We start from the raw sequence: 7,649 nt of genomic DNA, 5'->3' as shown, positions 1-7,649 counted from the left end.
AGTGCCTCCAGCTCTGCACCTCGCCCGCTGCGGACGGGAACGCCGGCGGATCCATCGATGTCGGGGAAATGAGTCTCCAACTTGGAACATTTAATAAATTGGTGTCAAAAAGTACACAACAGGACAGCAGAAAGTATAACGCTAAGTTTATGACGCACCACAAAGTGCCGATATTCAGTTTTGGGAAACATCGAGAAAAATCGAAACATCGAGAAAGTGTGAAAACAGAGAGAGAGAGTGTTAGGAAGCCACGCCCACTGAGAAGTCTATATAAATGAGCTGATGTGAAGTATTCCAGCCGTCCAGTTGCTCAAACTAGCCTGAGGAAGGAAAAGAAACTCCGAAACGTCGCGATCAGGTTTGAGCAGTATATTTAGTGCCTCCATTTCAAAACGCAAATGGGAGAGAGCCGCAATATTTAATCTCATGGGAAAGTAAAATAAATGTATTAAGTCCACAAAAACAAAACTTTATTATTTACAAACATCGACGGCACTCTTCAACACACCTCTAAACCCAACCCGGGTGACCTTTCACACCTAAAACTTAACCCAAGTGCCTAGAGCCCTAAGAGCAGGGACCCTAAGACCCCGAACCCTACCCCAAATGCTGAATTAGCGCTATACACATACCTAAAACTTGGTGGGTAATTTTTTCACGACAATTTAGTTGTGTTGCGGGCTGACGCTGGCCTTTCTCGATGTCGTTCGGATCCGTTCTGCCGACCCGGACGCCGCGGGCGTGGCGGGCAGTTGATGTCGATGGACCGTGCATAACCGGGGATGGACCCAGTCCAACCTCTGGATTTTTTCTCACCCTAACCCTGACGAGATCTAAAGCAACAGCTAGATGAAGACGACGACGAGATCTAAAGCAACAGCTAGATGAAGACGACGACGAGATCTAAAGCAACAGCTAGATGAAGACGACGACGAGATCTAAAGCAACAGCTAGATGAAGACGACGACGAGATCTAAAGCAACAGCTAGATGAAGACGACGACGAGATCTAAAGCAACAGCTAGATGAAGACGACGACGAGATCTAAAGCAACAGCTAGATGAAGACGACGACGAGATCTAAAGCAACAGCTAGATGAAGACGACGACGACATCTAAAGCAACAGCTAGATGAAGACGACGACGACATCTAAAGCAACAGCTAGATGAAGACGACGACGACATCTAAAGCAACAGCTAGATGAAGACGACGACATCTAAAGCAACAGCTAGATGAAGACGACGACATCTAAAGCAACAGCTAGATGAAGACGACGACATCTAAAGCAACAGCTAGATGAAGACGACGACATCTAAAGCAACAGCTAGATGAAGACGACGACATCTAAAGCAACAGCTAGATGAAGACGACGACATCTAAAGCAACAGCTAGATGAAGACGACGACATCTAAAGCAACAGCTAGATGAAGACAACTAGATGACAAGGAGATCTAACAACAGCTAGATGAGGACGACGAGATCTAAAGCAACAGCTAGATGAAGACGCAAGATCTAAAGCAACAGCTAGATGAAGACGACGACGCAAGATCTAAAGCAACAGCTAGATGAAGACGACGACATCTAAAGCAACAGCTAGATGAAGACGACGACATCTAAAGCAACAGCTAGAAGACGACGACGACATCTAAAGCAACAGCTAGAAGACGACGACGACATCTAAAGCAACAGCTAGAAGACGACGACGACATCTAAAGCAACAGCTAGAAGACGACGACGACATCTAAAGCAACAGCTAGAAGACGACGACGAGATCTAAAGCAACAGCTAGATGAAGACGACGACGAGATCTAAAGCAACAGCTAGAAGACGACGACGAGATCTAAAGCAACAGCTAGATGAAGACGACGACGAGATCTAAAGCAACAGCTAGATGAAGACGACGACGAGATCTAAAGCAACAGCTAGATGAAGACGACGACGAGATCTAAAGCAACAGCTAGATGAAGACGACGACGAGATCTAAAGCAACAGCTAGATGAAGACGACGACGAGATCTAAAGCAACAGCTAGATGAAGACGACGACATCTAAAGCAACAGCTAGATGAAGACGACGACATCTAAAGCAACAGCTAGATGAAGACGACGACATCTAAAGCAACAGCTAGATGAAGACGACGACATCTAAAGCAACAGCTAGATGAAGACGACGACATCTAAAGCAACAGCTAGATGAAGACGACGACATCTAAAGCAACAGCTAGATGAAGACGACGACATCTAAAGCAACAGCTAGATGAAGACGACGACATCTAAAGCAACAGCTAGATGAAGACGACGACATCTAAAGCAACAGCTAGATGAAGACGACGACATCTAAAGCAACAGCTAGATGAAGACGACGACATCTAAAGCAACAGCTAGATGAAGACGACGACATCTAAAGCAACAGCTAGATGAAGACGACGACATCTAAAGCAACAGCTAGATGAAGACGACGACATCTAAAGCAACAGCTAGATGAAGACGACGACATCTAAAGCAACAGCTAGATGAAGACGACGACATCTAAAGCAACAGCTAGATGAAGACGACGACATCTAAAGCAACAGCTAGATGAAGACGACGACATCTAAAGCAACAGCTAGATGAAGACGACGACATCTAAAGCAACAGCTAGATGAAGACGACGACATCTAAAGCAACAGCTAGATGAAGACGACGACATCTAAAGCAACAGCTAGATGAAGACGACGACATCTAAAGCAACAGCTAGATGAAGACGACGACATCTAAAGCAACAGCTAGATGAAGACGACGACATCTAAAGCAACAGCTAGATGAAGACGACGACATCTAAAGCAACAGCTAGATGAAGACGACGACATCTAAAGCAACAGCTAGATGAAGACGACGACATCTAAAGCAACAGCTAGATGAAGACGACGACATCTAAAGCAACAGCTAGATGAAGACGACGACATCTAAAGCAACAGCTAGATGAAGACGACGACATCTAAAGCAACAGCTAGATGAAGATGCAAGATCTAAAGCAACAGCTAGATGAAGATGCAAGATCTAAAGCAACAGCTGATGAAGATGACGATGAGATCTAACAACAGCTAAATGAAGACAACTAGATGACGATGAGATCTAACAACAGCTAAATTAAGACAACTTGATGAAGACGAGATCTAAAGCAACAGCTAGATGAAGACGCAAGATCTAAAGCAACAGCTAGAGGATGACAGCTAGATGAGGACGATGAGATCTAAAGCAACAGCTAGATGAAGACGACTAGATGACGACGATGAGATCTAAAGCAACAGCTAGATGAGGACGACGAGATCTAAAGCAACAGCTAGATGAAGACGACTAGATGACGACGAGATCTAAAGCAACAGCTAGATGACGACAACTAGATGACGATGAGATCTAACAACAGCTAAATGAAGACAACTAGATGACGATGAGATCTAAAGCAACAGCTAGATGACGACAACTAGATGACGATGAGATCTAAAGCAACAGCTAGATGACGACAACTAGATGACGATGAGATCTAAAGCAACAGCTAGATGACGACAACTAGATGACGATGAGATCTAACAACAGCTAAATGAAGACAACTAGATGACGATGAGATCTAAAGCAACAGCTAAATGAAGACAACTAGATGACGATGAGATCTAAAGCAACAGCTAGATGACGACAACTAGATGACGATGAGATCTAAAGCAACAGCTAGACGAATACAACTAGATGACGATGAGATCTAAAGCAACAGCTAGACGACAACTAGATGACGATGAGATCTAAAGCAACAGCTAGACGACGACGACGACGACGACATCTAAAGCAACAGCTAGATGACAACGATGAGATCTAAAGCAACAGCTAGATGAAGACAACATCTAAAGCAACAGCTAGATGAAGACAACATCTAAAGCAACAGCTAGATGAAGACGACTAGATGACGATGAGATCTAACAGCTAAATGACGATGAGATCTAACAGCTAAATGACGATGAGATCTAACAGCTAAATGACGATGAGATCTAACAGCTAAATGACGATGAGATCTAACAGCTAAATGACGATGAGATCTAACAGCTAAATGACGATGAGATCTAACAGCTACATGACGATGAGATCTAACAGCTACATGACGATGAGATCTAACAGCTACATGAGACTAGATGACGACGAGATCTAAAGCAACAGCTAGATGAAGACGACTAGATGACGATGAGATCTAAAGCAACAGCTAGATGAAGACGACTAGATGACAACGAGATCTAACAACAGCTAAATGAGGACGACGAGATCTAAAGCAACAGCTAGATGAAGACGACTAGATGACGATGAGATCTAACAGCTAAATGACGATGAGATCTAACAGCTAAATGACGATGAGATCTAACAGCTAAATGACGATGAGATCTAACAGCTAAATGACGACGAGATCTAAAGCAACAGCTAGATGAAGACGACGAGATCTAAAGCAACAGCTAGATGAAGACGACGAGATCTAAAGCAACAGCTAGATGAAGACGACGAGATCTAAAGCAACAGCTAGATGAAGACGACGAGATCTAAAGCAACAGCTAGATGAAGACGACGAGATCTAAAGCAACAGCTAGATGAAGACGACGAGATCTAAAGCAACAGCTAGATGAAGACGACGAGATCTAAAGCAACAGCTAGATGAAGACGACGAGATCTAAAGCAACAGCTAGATGAAGACGACGAGATCTAAAGCAACAGCTAGATGACGATGATGAGATCTAAAGCAACAGCTAGATAACGACGAGATCTAAAGCAACAGCTAGATAACGATGAGATCTAAAGCAACAGCTAGATAACGACGAGATCTAAAGCAACAGCTAGATGACGATGATGAGATCTAAAGCAACAGCTAGATCAAGACGACTAGATGACGATGAGATCTAACAACAGCTAAATGACGATGAGATCTAACAGCTACATGAGACTAGATGACGACGAGATCTAAAGCAACAGCTAGATGAAGACGACGAGATCTAAAGCAACAGCTAGATGAAGACGACGAGATCTAAAGCAACAGCTAGATGAAGACGACGAGATCTAAAGCAACAGCTAGATGAAGACGACGAGATCTAAAGCAACAGCTAGATGAAGACGACGAGATCTAAAGCAACAGCTAGATGAAGACGACGAGATCTAAAGCAACAGCTAGATGAAGACGACGAGATCTAAAGCAACAGCTAGATGAAGACGACGAGATCTAAAGCAACAGCTAGATGAAGACGACGAGATCTAAAGCAACAGCTAGATGAAGACGACGAGATCTAAAGCAACAGCTAGATGAAGACGACGAGATCTAAAGCAACAGCTAGATGAAGACGACGAGATCTAAAGCAACAGCTAGATGAAGACGACGAGATCTAAAGCAACAGCTAGATGAAGACGACGAGATCTAAAGCAACAGCTAGATGAAGACGACGAGATCTAAAGCAACAGCTAGATGAAGACGACGAGATCTAAAGCAACAGCTAGATGAAGACGACGAGATCTAAAGCAACAGCTAGATGAAGACGACGAGATCTAAAGCAACAGCTAGATGAAGACGACGAGATCTAAAGCAACAGCTAGATGAAGACGACGAGATCTAAAGCAACAGCTAGATGAAGACGACGAGATCTAAAGCAACAGCTAGATGAAGACGACTAGATGATGATGAGATCTAACAACAGCTAAATGACTATGAGATCTAACAGCTACATGAGACTAGATGACGATGAGATCTAAAACAACAGCTAGATGACGACGACGATGACGACAACTAAAGCAACAGCTAGATGATAACGACGAGATCTAAAGCAACAGCTAGATCAAGACGACTAGATGACGATGAGATCTAAAACAGCTAGAAGACGACGGCTAAATGACGATGAGATCTAAAGCAACACCTAGATGAATACGACAGCTAGATGACAACAACCTTTAAAACCACGGCTAGATGATAACACCTACATGACATCTAAAAACCCTAAAAGACATCTAAAACAACGCCTAGATGTCAATGCCTAGAAGATGACAATGAAACCTAGGCATTGTTTCATGTCTTCTAGATGACGATGATGCCCAAGAGGACAACAACACCTAGATTCCATCTAAACACAACCTAAAAGATGACAGCCTAAAAATACACATCTACATGATGACATCTAAAACAGCAACAACATCTATAAGATACAATGCCTAGAAGACAGAACATTACCTGGAAGACAATGACATTTACAACTCAACACCTAGAACTTGACAACGCTATTAAGACCACACCTAGAACTAGAGAACAGCTAGAACTAAATACCTGGAGAAATGTAGTAGAGTGTATGCAGTGTTGGTGAACAATGTGCTGTTGTGTGGAGGTGCTAATCACCAGTAGAAGATTGGGCATCATTTAAGGCCTGTTCGCCCCAGGCCACCGTCCCTGCGTGCTGTCCAAGTGGACCCAGGGGGGCTGAATACTTACCACTCCCCCAAGTGACCTTTTGTTAACACCGCAAGGTTTCCCAGGTCACCCGAGAAGAGTCTGCAGAAATCTCTATGGGGCCTACTCTGTCTAATGCAGAGACTGCTCCCAAGAACCCCAGATTTCTCCAGGGTAAATGAGAACCCTTGCCCAAATCAGCTGAATCCCACAAGTGGTCTCAGGTAAAAGAGTTGGCCACAAACCATTCGATGCCACCTCCTCTACCATTGCTGATTTACTCTAAAATACTTCTGGTCAACATCTAGGAAGTTCAAAGAAAATTCCCAAATGTGATCAGAGGCATCAAGAGAATGAGTCCTGACACTCCATGCCTGCAAGTGTCAGATCGAGGATCAAACTGGCGGTTACATTCCAGAAAATGTAACAAGCTTCTACCAGCTTTTGCCTCTAGGGATAATGCAAGAACCAAACCGACATCATCCTCATAGAGAACAACCGTTGGGAGCATTAACCCTGAAGAAAGACACGGGAAGGCTGACGTCTACATTTGAGCGCTGTATTCTCAAAGATGGTGAGCTGTTTGGTTTTTGTTCTGGCAGGGGAGATACCATGATCGACAAGGTGTGTGGTTTGGTTAAGGCCCTTGTTTGAGGATTTCAATTGCTTGTATGGTTTATCAAGATGTTTTAATATTCTTTGTGTTGTCTTAACTTTGGTCTTTATTTAATGACCTGTTTATTAACCTTTTTAAGTGATAATTTGTGTACTTCTGTTTGACTTTTTGCCTGAGTAGATCGTACAAGCTACTAAAATCATACAAAATGTTTCAATATTTATTATGATATCTTTACTGCTTGTTTCACTTGCATCTTCACTTGTTATCAACATGTATACTGCATGTGCTGTCCTTTTGAATGGATTTTTTTAGTTTCTTTTGTTGGCTTATCTGTGCATTTTCTGGAGATTATTACGTCTAGCCTGTTACGTGTTCCCTATATAATATGAAGTATTAAGCTTACTTATAAATCAGTTACTTTATTATAATAACTTCCCCTTTTTGCTTCGTTTGATAAATGGTAAACGGGTAAGGCAGAGTGAGCCATTCAAAGGTAAGAAAATAAGTGGATGAATGACTGTCCTTGAAATGATCCTGAGCATAGATTGGTATACATCAAGGCTGATGGCTCTGGCGAGGTAAGATAAATTTACAACA

The 7,649-nt window shown here is 42.9% G+C and overlaps 1 long non-coding RNA gene across 2 annotated transcripts; it reads right to left on the bottom strand.

Moving 5' to 3' along the window:
- Positions 1 to 964: 964 nt before the first annotated feature.
- LOC147831177 (uncharacterized) lies at positions 965 to 6,951 on the bottom strand. Of its 2 annotated transcripts, none has more exons than XR_015945715.1 (3): positions 5,427 to 6,951; positions 4,421 to 4,786; positions 965 to 3,872 (listed from the first exon to the last, which is right to left on the bottom strand). It is a non-coding gene; the product is annotated as an uncharacterized LOC147831177 (long non-coding RNA). The 2 variants fall into 2 exon arrangements; XR_015525491.2 differs by lacking the exon at positions 965 to 3,872 and adding an exon at positions 4,166 to 4,312 and having other exon boundaries at positions 4,421 to 4,693; positions 5,651 to 6,951.
- Positions 6,952 to 7,649: the final 698 nt, after the last annotated feature.

This window comes from Danio rerio, chromosome 24 (assembly GCF_052040795.2).
Source record: "Danio rerio strain M-AB ecotype USA chromosome 24, GRCz13ab, whole genome shotgun sequence".
Lineage (NCBI taxonomy): Eukaryota > Metazoa > Chordata > Actinopteri > Cypriniformes > Danionidae > Danio > Danio rerio.
The sequence above is the reverse complement of the archived record's forward strand: the minus strand, read 5'-3'. Positions and strand labels throughout refer to the sequence as shown.